The sequence below is a fragment of the Cetorhinus maximus genome, chromosome 7, assembly GCF_964194155.1.
Source record: "Cetorhinus maximus chromosome 7, sCetMax3.hap1.1, whole genome shotgun sequence".
Classification (NCBI taxonomy): domain Eukaryota; kingdom Metazoa; phylum Chordata; class Chondrichthyes; order Lamniformes; family Cetorhinidae; genus Cetorhinus; species Cetorhinus maximus.
Window position 1 is genome coordinate 120,701,286 of NC_135885.1, and position 16,414 is coordinate 120,717,699.

Genomic DNA, 16,414 nt, shown 5'->3' on the forward strand with positions numbered 1-16,414 from the left:
AAGTGTGCAATCAGTGGCACCCTGCAATCTGAGCAAAGTTGTATGCTCACGCCACCTGCTTGTATCTGACAAGAGGGAATGAAATGTCATCAGCTCTCATTGAGTAGAGAATCTCAGTGACCTCCCTTAATAACAGTGGATGGCAAACTGAGATGTTTCAAATATCACCAGTTTCAACCTGAAGGAGCCTGACGCGTAAAAGTTCATTGTCATGGCCACCTTCACGGCCACTGGAAATGTGGTCTTTGCAATTGAGGTTACTGCAAGTGGCAACTACTTTAAATAGCAACGGTGGCATGGGAGCGGATGGGGTCCTTCTGTTTAATGTAAAGATATAAGGAGGAATCTGCGAGGCGGCACATCTCTTGGTACTACATGACAAGGTGCAGGAAATTCTGCTGAAAGATTCACCAATTTTTTTTTTTGCTTGGCCAGATTTAGCGATGCAGTCGCTGTGGTGTGGTCATCACTCACTGTTACTGGATGTCAAAGAGGTCCTGCAGCTTCTGGAGTACACTAATCTAAACAGTGCTGTGGACTAACTAATGTTACTCCTGTGGGTTTGCTACTTCAACTACCAAGCAAGAAGCCAACACAAGTTGGGGTTAATTGCTCACCAATTCTGAATTAATTATATTCATAACTTTCACACCAGTATCTTCAGGCATTCAATTCATGAATACATAAAGAGGCAGCCCAGGCTATTTTTAAAGTTAAAACGGAACCTTTTTTGAAAGCTGATAAACCTTGTCAAGAAATAAAATAAAATCTATGACTTTTTAGAGTAATTTATGAAGCTTTTAAATAACACTTTTTAAAATCATTTATCCGGTCAAAATTATTGTACTTGATAAAAATGGTTCCATTTTTAATTTTGTAAAATGGATTCTGTCCTCAATGTGATTTTACAATGTCTTCTTTAATGTAATTTTACAATGCCGTTTTAACATGATTTTTCCGAGGCTTTTTACCCTAGCAGTATTTGTTTTTTCAGTTTTCGTAGTGCAATGATGGTAAGCCATGCCCACAACTGCCAGCCTTTTTCACTTGCAGTAGCCTGTGCTGTTAGGCCTTGCTACACCACATGTTGGAAAGAAACCCTCCCTCAAGGGAGCCGAAATTCTTGCTACTGCGATCACGATGGGTTCGTGCAGAATTATTCGATATTTGCCACTGCACCTTTAACCACACTTTTTGGGCCAGGGGTTTTATAAGGTTTTTTTTACAAAATAATCTAGCTCTCAATATCCCAGAATCAGAAAATCTACACACTTAAAACTCAATTAACAAAATGCATCATTGAGATTTCATATGAACGTGTGCATGATGTCACCAACATCGAAAGGGAAATAAGAAGTTCAACAGATTTTTGTGCATCTAGAACAAAATGCTGCATAAACCAATTTCAAACATGAGCTTAAATCCATTTTCCATCTCTTAAGGTAAAGAAAAGATTCCCAATGGATTTCACAAATGGCAGCTGGAGAGAATGGAGAGAAATGACAGCCATGAAGGGAGAAATTCACAGAATCACAGAACCTTAACGGCACAGAAGGAGGCCATTTGGCCCATCATGTCTGTACCAGCTCTCCAAATGGCACCTCGTGCCATTGCCCTACCTTTTCCACATACCCCTGTATGTTGTTTCTATTCAAATAATCATTGAACGCCCTCTTGAATGCCTCGATTTAATCTGCCTCCACCATTAATTGACCATCTGATGTTTGATTTGATGAGCTGAGATGGCGGGAGCAGACCACGCAATGTCTGTTCCGCTTCCCTCAGCCCACCTAAAAATGCAAAGTTCAGACCTCGGATTTTGAGAAGACTTTTAAAGGAGTAGAAACAAGTGGAGATGCAGAAGAGGTCAGGTGGAGAGTGGAACCAATGTGTGGAAAACAACTTATGACTCAACCTATCACTCCAAATATTAAGCACCTACGCTCAAACAAACAACCTCTTCCACCACATGAATTGCAATCAGTACAGATGGATGATCCATCTCGGCCTCCTCCAGCATCACTGTCTTCAATTGCCAGTCTTCAGCCAATTCGATACACTCCACATGATAAAGAGGTGGCTGAATGCACTAGATACTGCAAAGGCTATGGGTCCTGACAATATTCAATCAATAGTACTGAACACTTATGCTCCAGAACTTGCTACACCCCTGGCCAAGTTGTTCCAGTTCAGCTACAACACTGGCATCTACCTGGCAATGTGGAAAATTTGCCCAGGCATGTCGTGTACACAAAAAGCAGGACAAATCCAACCCAGCCAATTAATGTCTGATCATTCTACTCTCAATCATCAATAAAGTGATGGGAGGGGTCATCAACAGTGCTATCAAGCAGCACTTGTTTAGCAATAACCTGCTCACTAATGCTCAGTTTGGGTTCCACCAGGTCACTCAGGTTTTTACCTCATCACAATCTTGTTCAAACATGGACAAAAGAGCTGAACTCCAGAGGTGAGGTGAAAGTGCCTGACTTGACATTGAGGCAGCATTTGTCAGAGTGTGGAATCAAGGAATAAAAACTGGAGTCAGTGGGAATCGGTGGGGGGGAAACTCTCCGCTGGTTGGAGTCATACCTAACACGAAGGAGGATGGTTGTGGTTGTTGGAGGTCAATCATCTCAGCTCCAGGACATCACTGCATGAATTCCTCAGGGGAGTGTCCTCAGCTCAACCATCTTCAGCTGCTTCATCAATGATCTTCCCTCCATCATAAGGTCAGAAGTGGGGATGTTCACTGATGACTACACAATGTTCAGCACCTTTTCAGGCTCCTCAGATACTGAAGCAGTCCATGTCCAAATGCAGCAAGATCTGGACAATATCCAGGCTTGTGCTGACAAGTAGCAAGTAACAATCACGAAACACAAGTGCCAGGCAATGACCATCTCCAACTAGAAAAAATCCAATCATCGCCCCTTGACAATCAAAGGCATTGCCATAATTGAATCCTCCCCTATCAACATCCTGGGGGTTACCATTGACCAGAAACTGAACTGGTCTAGCCATATAAATACTGTTGCTACAAAAGATGATCAGTGGCTCGGAATCTTGCAGTGAGTAACTCACCTCCTGACTCCGCAAAGTCTGTCCACCATCTTCAAGGCACAAGTCAGGAGTGTAATGGAATACTCTACACTTGGCTGGATGAGTGCAGCTCCAACAACACTTGAGAAACTTGACACCATCCAGGAAAAAGCAGCCCATTTGATTGATACCTCTTCCACAAACATTTACTTCCTCCACGACCAGTGACAGCAGTGTTTACCATCTACAAGATGCACTGCAGAAACTCAAGGCTCCTTAGGCAGCATCTTCAAAACCCACGACTGCTACCATCTAGAAAACAAGGGCAGCAGATACATGGGAGCACCACCACCTGGAAGTTCCCCTCCAAGCCACTCACTATCCTGACTTGGAAATGCATCACCATCCCTTCACTGTCGCTGGGTCAAAATCCTGGAATTCCCTCCCTAACAGCACTATGGGTGTACCCACACCACATGGACTGCAGCAGTTCAAGAAGATAGCTCACCAACACCTTCTCAAGGGAAATTAGGGATGGGCACTAAATGCTGGCCTAGCCAGCAATGCCACATCCTAAAAATGAATTTTTAAAAACTATTAACTTTTTGTTTATATTTTTTAGGTTTATTATAATTTGTACATTTTGGTAGAGCTTTGAAGGGCTTAAAATGTCAAACCTGTTTGTTGATAGGAGCAGCTTGTAGATCTGGAAGTGGGTACATGATAAGTTAAGTTTGGGGATCTCTGCTATAGGGAAAATAAAGCCATTCTTATTTTTATTAGAGTATCCTGTTATGATACGGCAGGTGGTATTTGCCCGGCTGACCAAATCCACAAGGGAAACTTGGCCACTTTACAACAATGATTTTGCAATTGCATTTATTATGATAAGGCTGGTGCACTGAAGTCAGAAGTAATGAGTCCACTACCCCCTTTAGACATTTTAAAGACTAAATTAAAACATTTATTAACAAAAGAAGAAAAACCTTAAACACACAAGATTACATTTACAGTTATAACAGTTTCCAAAATTTCTACTTAAACAGATTCCCAACTACACACCCCCTTTAAGGCAACAGTCCAAATAGATTCCAAATTTCTAAAGCCATCCAGCAACGTTACAAAAAGCATCCACTGGACAATGTACTTTCAAAGGTTTTTAACCCCACTTTGGTTACTGGAACAGCAAAATTTCATCAGGATGGCTGGAGGCTTTTTCTCCAGGTCTGCCTTCAGAAGTTACTTTTCCCAGAATATAAAAACATTTCATGTTCTCATTATGGCCAGCACGTTTTGGAAAAATCAACATAATCACTTTGCCTTATTTATCTTGCCAGTTGTAAACATTTTCCATGGGCAAAATTTTTAATTCAGTTGGCGGGCAGGCGAAAAGGCCAAGCTGCCTTTGCACGTTTTAGGGAACCTCATCCACGGGCAGGATGAGGTTTGCTAAAGCAAATAATAACAAAATAAAAACTTTAAAATTTAATGAATAAATTAATGGGGCTAAAGACTGAAAAATCCCCAGAGCCTCATAATCTACCTCCCAGAGTAGAAAGGAAGTGGCCCTGGAAACTTTGGATACATTGGTGGTCATCTTCCAATATTCTATAGGCTCCCGAACAGTTCCTACAGATTGGAGAGTGGTAAGTGTAACCCCACTATTTAAAAAAGGAGGGAAAGTAAAAAAGAGAATTACAGACCAATTAGCTTAACATCAGTAGTAGGGAAATTGCTAGAGTATATTATGAAAGACATGGTAACAGAACACTTGGAAAGCATTAACAGCATTAGACAAAGTCAGCATGGGTTTATGAAAGAGGAATCATGCTTAACCAATCTAATGGAGTTTTTTGAGGATGTAAGTAGTAGAATAGATGAGGGAGAACCAGTGGATGTGGTGTATTTGAATTTCAAGAAGGCTTTTGATAAGGTCCCACATAAGAGGCTAGTGGGCAAAATTAATGCACATGGGATTGGGGGTAATATACTGGCACAGATTGAGAATTGGTTGACAGACCGGAAACAGAGAGTGGGAATAAATGGATCTTTTTCCGGATGGCAGTCGGTGACTTGTGGTGTACCACAGGGATCAGTGCTTGGACCCAACTATTCATGATAAATATATAAATGACTTGGCTGAGGAAACCAAATGCAATATTTCCAAGTTTGCTGATGACACAAAACTGGGCAGGGTTGTCAGTTGTGAGGAGGATCAAGGGGGCTTCAGTGCAATTTAGACAAGGTGCTTGTGTGGGCAAACACATGGCAGATGCAGTATAATGTGGATAAATGTGAAATTATATGCTCCAGTGTGAAAAACAGAAAGGCAAAGTATTATTTAAATGGTGATATATTGGGAAATGTGGATATACAAAGGGATCTGGGTGTCTTTGTACACCAGTCAATGGAAGTAAACAGGCAGGTGCAGCAAGAAATTAGAAAGGTATTTCACCCCTCTCCTAACTTTACTCAGTTCTGCTGAAGGGTCATGAGGACTCAAAACGTCAACTCTTTTCTTCTCCGCCGATGCTGCCAGACCTGCTGAGTTTTTCCAGGTAATTCTGTTTTTGTTAAGGTAAATGGTATGTTGGCCTTCATTGCAAGAGGATTTGAGTTCAAAAGTAGTGGTGCCTTACTGCAGTTATACAAGGCCTTAGTGAGACCACACCTGGAGTATTGCGTGCAGTTTTGGTCCCCCTACCTAAAAAAGGGTACACTTGCTATAGAGGGAGTGCAGTGAAGGTTCACTAGGCTGATACTGGGGATGGCAGGACTGTCGTATGAGGAGAAATTGGTTTGACTGGGCCTGTAATCACTAGAGTTTAGAAGAATGAGAGGGGATCTGATTGAAATGTGTACAATTCTAACAGGGCTAGACAGACTGGATGCAGGGAGGATGTTTCCCCTGGTTGGGGAGTCTAGAACCAGGGGCCACAGTCTCAGGATACAGGGCAGGCCACTTAGGACTGAGATGAGGAAACGTTTCTTCACTCAGAAGGTGGTCAACCTATGGAACTCTCTACAACAGAAGGCTGTGGAGGCTGGGTCACTGAGTATATTCAAGAAAGAAATGTATAATTTTTTGGATGTTAAGGGCATCATGGTGTATGGCGAGAAAGCGGGAATATGGCTTTGAGCTAGAAGATCATCCATGATCATATTAAATGGCAGAGCAGGCTCAAAGGGCCGAATAGCCCACTCCTGCTCCTAGTTTTTATGTTTCTATGTCATATGAGGGGACATGTTTTATTACATTATTCATTCCTTTTTTCTTTGAAAATGCTTCATCTCCCTGAGGCAGCTATGTTCCTCAGGGAGTTTATGAAGCGCGCACTCACACGCTTGCGTGAAGGTCGCGCTCGCCCCGCTTGCCCTCCTCTCCCCGCTCGCCCTCCTCTCCCCGCCCGCACAGGCAGCACTGAGCACTGCAATTTGTGTTTCCCCCTGGGCAGGCCTTAATTGGCCGGCCAGCATAAAATTGCCTTCCGGCCTCAGTTGTGGATGGCGGTCCGCTTCCCGACCGCCCCTGCCCACCCCCGCTGAGCCCGCCCAACAAGGGCAAGATTCTGCCCCATGTCCCTTTGAAAATCAAACACCACTTATCTAAAAATGCAAATTTCATTCACACTGTATCTACTGATACTTCATCTTCTTACTCATCTCCATTTCAAATGCCAGTTTTACATCTAGCTTATTTTGATAATTTAAACCTTACAGTCTAATCATCTCTCGTTTAATTAAATTAGCCCCATACACACACGCAAACACGCATGCACACGCACAAGCCTGCTTTAAAGTAACCCACTGTAATATTAGGAAAAATATGATAGCTACTTGACAATCCCAAATATTTTCTGCCAATAATTTCAATGCATCTATCTCTTAATAATGTAATTATATTAATTATAATTAATAATTACATGCTGATTACATGCTGATTTTTTTTCCAACTTCCCCTTTTGTGATATTTGTGATTATCTTTGTACCCTCTCATTTCTAGCTTAACAAGTAGGGGAAACAATCATTTACTCTTTACCTTATCATTAGTTCTTGTGATCTTCAAGACCTATATAATGTCAAGCTTTAATCTTCTCAACTTTAGCGAATAAGTCCCTAACTTCTCAAATAACTTTTCATTTTTATAACCCCTTATCCCTGAATATAAAATGGAATTAAATAACTCCATCTGATCATTTCAATTTGTTTTTACTTGGCAGTAAAAGCACTTAACAAATACAATATGGAATTGTCACTATTTGCTGAACAAGTAATCAGGACTAAAATGGATTGCCCCTTGGTTATGTCTTGAATGTGTCTGCCTGGAGATCTGCCAATTTAAATTATTTTTAATGGGATTAACTTGTTATTCATGTTTCTTCAAGGATTAAAAGCTGAAGCATTGAGTAATGTTATCAATAATTTTTGGTGTGTGTTCTTAGAGAGAGTTCACATGGAGGTTAAGCATATGCAGTACTTTTCCCAAACATTCACCATAACTCCAATGGAAGATCCTTAAGAACACATAATAAATGATGTGAACAGTGGCTTCTCTGGGATTTCTGTGATTCTGTGCTGATGGAGGATGCCCAGGACAATTCAACCATTACATCCATGAGCAAAGAAGCACAAGCAGCAAAAAGCAGTTTATTCACTCAGCATGGAAGAAGAGGGTATATATTACACTCTTGTTTGTACATAAGTATATAAACCAAAATGTAGAATATTGTTTTAACTTCATATTCCTACACATTTATACATAGCTACATGTTTGAAAAATACATTCTATAATAAATATGAACAAAATAGCTGTTCAATATTTTTGCAATAGTTATTTTCTTTTTTATTGTGAATTTCCACACTACGTTGGACTAGCCATATAAATACTGTGGCTACAAGAGCAGGTCAGAGGCTAGGAATCCTGCGACGAGTAACTCACCTCCTGACTCCCCAAAGTCTGTGCACCATCTACAAGTCATGAGTCAGGAGTGTGTTGGAATATTCTCTGCTTGCCTGGATAAGTGCAGCTCCAACAACACTCGAGAAGCTTGATATCATCCAGGACAAAGCAGCCCACTTGATTGGGACCCCATCGACAAACATTTACTCCCTCCACCACCAACGTACAGTGGCAGCAGTTTGCACCATCTGCAAGATACACTGCAAGCAACTCACCAAGGCTCCTTCGACAGCACCTTCCAAACTCATGATCGCTGCCATCTAGAAGGACAAGGGCAACAGACACATGGGAACACCACCACCCAGGAGTTTTGTTCCAAGCCACTCAGCAACCTGACTTGGAAATATATCGCCATCCCTTCACTGTTGCTGAGTCAAAATCCTGTAACTCTCTCCCTAACAGCACTGTGGGTGTATCTACACCACATGGACTGCAGCAGTTCAAGAAGGCAGCTCACCACCATCTTCTCAAGGGCATTTAGGGATGGGCAATAAATGCTGGTCAAGCCAGCGACACCCACATCCCATGAATGAATAAAAAAAAAGCTTATGATCAGGGGCATGACAATGTTATGGAGCAGCACACTTTCTAATTTCAGACATCCTCTGCCAGCATCAAACGTTTTCAGGTTAACCACAGTTGAAGCTTTTTCTATCCTTCCACTCTCAGAAGAGCCAGTGGGAATTGTTCTATTTTCCCATACCGGCCATCCACGTGGTTTCTCTGAATAAAATTCCTAATTGTGTCAAATTAGAGAGGGTTAGCTTCCTTAAAGGCTGATTTGGCAAGTAACGCCTCCTTATGAGAATTTGAGGCATCCAAACCTGGGACGACCTGAGGGTTAAACCGCAATATTTATTAGGATAATATAAACAGAAAAAGTACAAATGTTACAATTGGCCTTGCTTCGTGAGGGTGTTCAATGGTAGCACTCCTGCCCTTCAGTTAGGGGTTGTGGGTTGAAACCCAACTTCAATGATATTGGTGCAAAATTCTAGGATGACATTTCAGTGCATGTCCTGAATGAGTGCATGTACTATGGGAGGTGCCATTTTTCAGATGAGGTGTTAAATTCTTGGGGAGATGTAAAATATCCCATCACACTATTTTGAAGATTAACAGGGAGTTCCCCTAAGTGGCCTGGCCAATATTTATTCCTCTACCAAAAATCGGTTACAACAGAATAATTGATCTTTGTTGTTTGGTTGCCTGTGGGATCTTGTTATGTGTAAATTGGCTGCTGTATTTCCTATATTACAAGGGTGGGTTTTTCTGTACTCGCCCGCCGCTGGGATTGTCCGGTCCCGCCGCAAGTCAATGGACTTCTGGCTGGGGCGCCACCTTGCCTGCGGCGGGTCCCGCCAGCGACAGGGCCAGAAAATCCTGGCCCAAGGGTAACTACATTGAATGAACAATTTCATTGACTGTAAAGCATTTTGTGATGTGCTCAGGACATAAAAAGCACTGCATAAATGTGTGTTCTATAATTGTTTAAGCAATGGAGGGGAAAAAGCCAGTTAAATAATCTGCTGACACTTCAAGCTCTGTCTTGGCCTAAATGCTGAAACGCTCAATTGTCTGGACTTATGTCACTGACCCTGTCAAAATTTATAGGGTCCATGGAAGGTCCCTTCATTTGCCTAACATTGGTGGGAGCTTATGCCCCTAGAGGCAAAGCAGGGTTCACCACGTTGAAATAAATCCAGAAAGGCCAGGCACAGCAGCTAGAGGGGTGGTAAATAGGCAACGTTCCCCCAGAAGAAAGTATAATTGCCCCTGTGCACCCCCACCACCCCTCCGGTTCAAAATATAATACTATTTCCAAATCTTTCGGCACCTGAGCTATAATCATGCCTGGTTCTCTGTATCATTCCCATTAGGTCTTGGATCAGCTTGTACATTTGGCCTCACCAGGAGGACTTGTACCAATCAAAAGCCAGGGCTGACTGAAATCTTGGGGTGGAGGATCACCACTGTTTTTACCCATCTCCTTAAATTAATGGTCACATTTGCAGCGGGCGTGGTCCTGCTACCAGCAACCAATACTGGGAATTTTAGTGCTAGAACAGCATCCAATATAAATGGTGTCACGTGTGGACCTGTACCTTAGTAAGACTCACTGCCTTGGAGAGAAACTGAAAAGAAGAATTGAGCTGCTTATGTTACATCAGACTCATATCAACAGAAACTTTCACCCAACAGTTTGATCAAACTCCCACCCAGCTCCCAGAGTTGAAAGAACAGTGCACTCAACCATTCTGACAGCCAGTCACCATGTATGGGAAAAAGAACTGAGTTAAATTGAAAAATCACTTAATGGCTAGGTTCCCACTCAAAGCTAGTATCTATTTTTTCCTGTTTCAAAGATTGAGTACCATAACCAGTTGTTTCAATGCTCCATTTCTACTGAAAGGCCTTTTGCTGGTTCAACGCAAATAATGATCACGTATAGAAATGAGTCAGTGCCTCATCTTCCAAAACATACAGAACAATGGGCTGCATCTTCTGGTCGGTGAGCAGGGGGTGGGGCCCGCTCGCCAATGCGTAAAATGACGTGGGGTGACGTCGGGCGAGCGTCAATACGTCATCCTGCATCATTTACATTTTCAGGTCGGTGGGCATGCAGCCGACTCAGCTGTGCACCCGCCGGCCTGTCAACGGCCTATTAAGGCCATTAAAAAAGTAATTGAAATCATTAATGGACCTGCCCATCCAACATTAAGGTTGGCGGGCAGGCCGGGAGCCCTGGCAGGCTTCTGAAAAAAACATGAAACCTCATCCACGGGCGGGATGAGGTTTCATGAGGGATTTAAAACTTTCAGAATATTTTAAAATAAAAGTTATGGACATGTCCCAACTCATGTGACAGTGTCACATGAGGCGACATGGCAGCAGAATTTTTTCTGTTGTTCAACTGCTTTTCACATTTGAGATGATCTCCCGGAGGCAGCACTTTGCCTCAGGGAGATCTGTGCGCTCTTTCGTGCGCATACGTGAGATAACGCACTCCTGGGTCAGGGAATCCCCCCTTGCCCACACAGGGAGTGCATAGCGCTACCTGGCAGATGTCACGCTGGGCGGGCCTTAATTGGCCTGCCCACGTAATATGGTGGCATGCCCCCGACTGGGGGCACCGATCAGGAACCCGCCCGTGCCCACTCCCGCACATCCCACCCAACAGGGGAAAATGTTGCCCATGTAATCTAAATTAAGGCACTGTTGAAGATTCAATCAAAAATCCAACTGACTTGTTTTAATAAGCAGTAAGGCAAGATGTTGTATATTTAACCAGGATGAATACCATTAATCCTTCCAAAAGATTTTGACGTTACAAGCAAAAACTACAAAGACTGCTATTATGTAAGAATAACAAGACAAAAGATTGATAGATAAAAATTACTTTACCCATAATGCATGCATAGTAACACTACTGAACATATAAAATTGCGTGGAATCCATTGCAAAGTTACATTTCTTGGCTTCTTATCCAATATTATAGATACATTTGGTCAATACAAGGCTCTTTCAGGGCAGCACGAGAGCTCTGTTGTCCTGGTTTCTGCTCAAGAAATTATAATAGCAGCTAGTAAAGCACACAGCTGACCTACAAAACTCTAAAAGCTGACAAACAGCTTCAAAATCTAGAATAGCCCCAAGAGAGCTGACAGCTTAAGAATACAAGGTGCAATTGTAAAGCAGCCCTCAATAAATACATATTATTAAGGCCACTGTTTCAAGGTCACCAAATACATTACATTCCTTTTTATTGCATCGGATTTCAGATTTTGTTTTGCGTTTCGGGGTCACTTTGTAAAATAGTTTGTTATTCTAGGAAGATTTAAACCCAGTAGTTTCATCGTTGATATTTATGTGCAGGATGTTGAGCTCAGTGTGCGGGGGCGCGTCCAACATGCCCGAGCGTGAAATAGTGCGCAATAATGTTGGGCAAGTGTCCTGGCATCATCACGTGCTCACGCGATATTTCGGTCGGCGGGTCCGCGCGAGAGTCAACAGCTTGCCCGCCAACAATAAAGAGGCCCTAAATCTGGTAATTAAATTGAATTTTTCACTGCCCGTCCAACCTTTGCATTTTTTATGAAACTTCACCCACAGGCGGGATGAAGTTTCCGTAATTAAATTTTATAAAAATGTTTGGGCAGGATTTTAATAATCACCATATGAAGGTGCGTGAGCCTGCAGCACCAACATTTTTCATGGATTTTTACCATTTTTAATTTTGTTTTTAAAAATCTTCAGCTCCATGAGGCAGCTCTGTGCCTTCAGGGAGCTTTCAGTGAGCTCATCCTCATGCACGCGCAAGCTTCAGCATTCGCGCTCCTCCCGCCGTTAATCGCGGTCGGGGCTCGATTGCAGGCGGTGGACCATTTCGTGGCAGCTGCGCCCGCCCGACAAGGGGAAAATCCTCCTCTATGAAAAGTAATCATCATGAATGTGCACCAAAATCTGAATTTTCTTTTCTCAGCCTGATAACTTGCAATGTTGGAAAGGTCTTTCACAGTGAGGTTTTCTTAACCCAGAGACTCTCCTTCCAGCCCAAGCTAGGCGACTCTTCCAGTCTGTCAGGATTTACAACTGTAGCCATAACAAGTGAGGTTGATTTTGACTTTTGGGCTACAGAGGCTGATTGGCAGACTGCATTGAGCAGTGGCTACCAGAGCTAATGGCTGTGCTGAGGTCCTGGCCTCACCTGAACCTGCGCAACTGGAGCTCTGATGTTGCTTGCTGGTCCTTGGCCTCAGGAATGTCAGCAAGCTGGGATGTTGGGAAAAATCCCTGTTTTGTCCTGTGTTCTGGGTCTTAGATGGGGTTCTTTGGTGCTTGTCTATTCTCCCAAAGTAAGCTGCTTGAGGCTGCAGTTTGTTCAAACAATTAATCTTTATTTACAGCCACTATATATGTATTAGGATCTTGGCATGAGGTTGGAATTTCTGCTCCCTCCAGATCTCTGTTACTCAATCATGTGATATTACATCATCATTACATCAGCACCATGTGCTCCTGATTTTAACCCTGTACTCTACAATCCCAAGTTAGGCCCTTGGTGTGAATGATTGGAGGTTGTCAGTGAGGTAGCACAGAGTTTTAATGACCTCTATTAGGTCACCTCTCAGTCTTTACTTTCAAAGAGAGAATCTTTTCCTGACACATATTCCCATGCATTTCTGGTATCCTCCTTGTAAATCTTCCTCTTCACCCTCTCCAGTGCCTTCATATCCTTTTCATAATATGGCGATCAGAACTGTACGCAGTACTCTTAAGTGTGGTCTAACTAAGGCTTGGTTCAGGTTTAGCATAACTTCCCTAATTTCCAATTCTACGCCTTTAGAAATAAAGCTGAGTTCTTGGTTTGCTTGTTTTCATACAGCCATCTTAACCTGTGACCTAACTTTGAGTGATTGGTGCATTTGTCCTCCATTCAGTCCTCTATTCCACAGAGACCTGCACCATACTACCTACCTGCTCTTCCTACCAAATTGTGCAACCCCATTTTTATCTGTGTTGAATTTCATTTGCCAATTATTTGTCCATTCTGCAAGTTTGTTGTAGTCCTCCTCAGTATTAACTCAGTATCTTCTATTGTATATGCCTTTAAGTGGTAGCAGCATGCCATTGTAATATAAAGGTGTTTGGCAGAGCAAGAGTTAATATGGGACTGGAGAATAGTACCACCCACAGTATGATGTATAGAGTCACATGATAGTAGGTTTTAGGAGTAGAGTCTAGAAGGAGCCATCATGGAGGCAGCACCCATGCATGGATATGTACAAAGTTATGGGTTAACAATAAATGGTTAATGTTTAAACACACAAGTTGCAGGCCCTCTTCATGAGAGAACAAATAAACTTTTACAAAATCTTCCACAAATTTAGGTATTGTGAGCTGGATCTTTGCCACCGAGACAAGCAGCTCGAGTCAGGAAATTTCCATACTCGACAAATGTACCTCCTTTAAAAGGGACCTCCGGCCGTATTTTTGTTCCAGGGAGGCGTGGGCAGGATGGAGTTGGGCCTGCCGTCTCCAGAGATAATCTGAATGTGGCCATGGAGGCAGGTGCCTGCTGAGGCGGGGTGGTTAGAAAGCCTGTCTCGGTTCTCTGAAGTTTTGGTCCAGTGATAGAAAAGGTTGTTAGGCCCTCTAGCCCTCACCCCTTACCCTTTACCCCGCACTCCCCCCCCCCACCATGCACCCTGCATAGCCACTTACCCAGTATCCACTATGGGCAGACATCAGGAACCATGTGGAGATGAAAAAAAACAGCAGCTAATATCAGCAGCAGTGGGTTGAAACCTTTAAATGGTCATTAATTGGTCACTTAAGAGCCTCATTTGGCAGAGAGATGGGTAGGTCAACCATGGAACTTAATTCCATTTGAGGCAGAAAGGTGCTGGGGTTCAAGTATGCCACCATCCTTCCAAGTAAATGCTCTTTCTACCTCCAAGATCACCACCAGCAAGAACATAAGATTATCTCCGATGTTTCCCCCTGTGGGCGAAATAACTAGGGAACACAATTTAAAAGTAAGGAGTCTCCCATTTAAGATGGAGATGAGGAGGATTTTTTTCTCTCAGAGGGTCATTGGTCTGTGGAATTCTTTTCCCCAGGGAGTGGTAGAGGTAGGGTCATTGAATATTTTAAAGGTTGAGTTAGATAGAATTTTGATTCCCAAGGGAGCCAAAGGGTATGGGGATAGACAGGAATTTAGAGTTGAGGACTCAGTCAGGTTAACCATGATCTTATCAATTAGTGGAGCAGGGTCGAGCAGCTGAATGGCCTACTCCTGCTCCTACTTTGTTCGGTTGTATGTTCAAATGCATAGAAATTTTAAAAAATAACTCTCATTCATGAAACCCATTCAAAAAATGTAATTTCCTTCAAGTGATAAATCTGTTGTAAAAACAAACAAACCTCTATTCGCAAACCACATCAGAAATGGCTAAGCCCTTAATAATCTCTACAGTCTCCATCAAAATGTGAACCAGGCAACTGCCAGGATAATGGTTTTGGAGCTTTTGAAACTGAGCCAAGCATTCAGTATGGACTCAGTTATAATAACAACTCTTGGGAAATGTCAACAATGAAGCCTATTCACACTGGAGGAACTGATGACTAATGTTTTTTTTCTAAGCTAGATCAGATGGACTGTCAATAAATGCACTCTAGCAGCAGATGTTTTTTACTCTAACTAAAAGCTACAGCCTTTTTCCTTTTCATTATTAAAGGGCTGAGGTTTTAATCACTTCAGATCATGATAACTTAATAGACTTTACTCATGTTTCACGATCGTTTATGGCTCTTCCATAAATCGTGGTTCCCACACTGCAGATTAAGGCCCTTGGAACAGAGAAAATGGGGATCTGTTTGAACCTGGCACTCATTTCAAATAGCCCTGCTGAGTTTGGATTTCCCACCTGTGCTATTCACAGCCAACTCCCCTTCCACCTGCCAGCAAAAATGGGATGTGCCGGAAATGGGGGTGGGACTTCCACCTCTGTGTCCTGTCTTCCCTTTTTAAAGGCCCCTGGGGTCAGCCTGACTCTGCAAATATCTGACCCTGTGTGTTTGATTCCAAAGTACAAATTGTTAATGGTGAACAGCACTGGTCCTAGCATTGACTATTGTGGAACGCCTTCTACCATTCTGAATGACCACTGTTTACTCCCACTCTTTGCTTTCTGTCTAGAAGCTAGCTGGCAATCCATTCTGCCACTTGCCCTTGGCTCCACATTCTCTGACTTTATTCATTAGTCTGTGTTGGGCACTTTATCAAAGGCCTTTTGAAAATCCAGATAAATTACATCTACTGTATTACCATTGTTTACTCTTCTCTGTTTCCTACCTCTTCAAAAACTTCAATAATGTTGGCGAAGCAAGATTTTCTCTTTTTAGATCCATGCTGCTATTCATTCTTATATTCTTTTCTAGATGTTCTTCTATTCTCATTGCTTATTTCATCATTCATTGTCATGCTTACTTGTTCTATGTCCCTGGTAAACATTAATGCAAAATAATTATTTAATATTTTTGTCATCTCTCTAATATTACCTGTTGTATTACCCTATCAATTCATTAATGGTCCTATTTCCATCACAGCCTTCTATTTTTTATTGATGTGCCTATAAAATATTTTACTGTTTTGTACTATGTCCCTCGATTATTTAGCTTCAGCATTCCTCTTTGCCTTCCTAATTGCTTTTGACTTCTCTCCTAATCTCTCCATATTGTCTCTTATCATGCACTGTACTGCTACCTGTGTACTTTATGTGTGTCTCTTTCCTAATCCTTAATTGCTCCCTTAGGTCTTTATTCACCTATGGAATGCCACTAGCATTTAGTTTGTTCTTTCCATTTAGTGGAATTTATTTTTCATGCTCCATTTTAAGTGATTCCCAC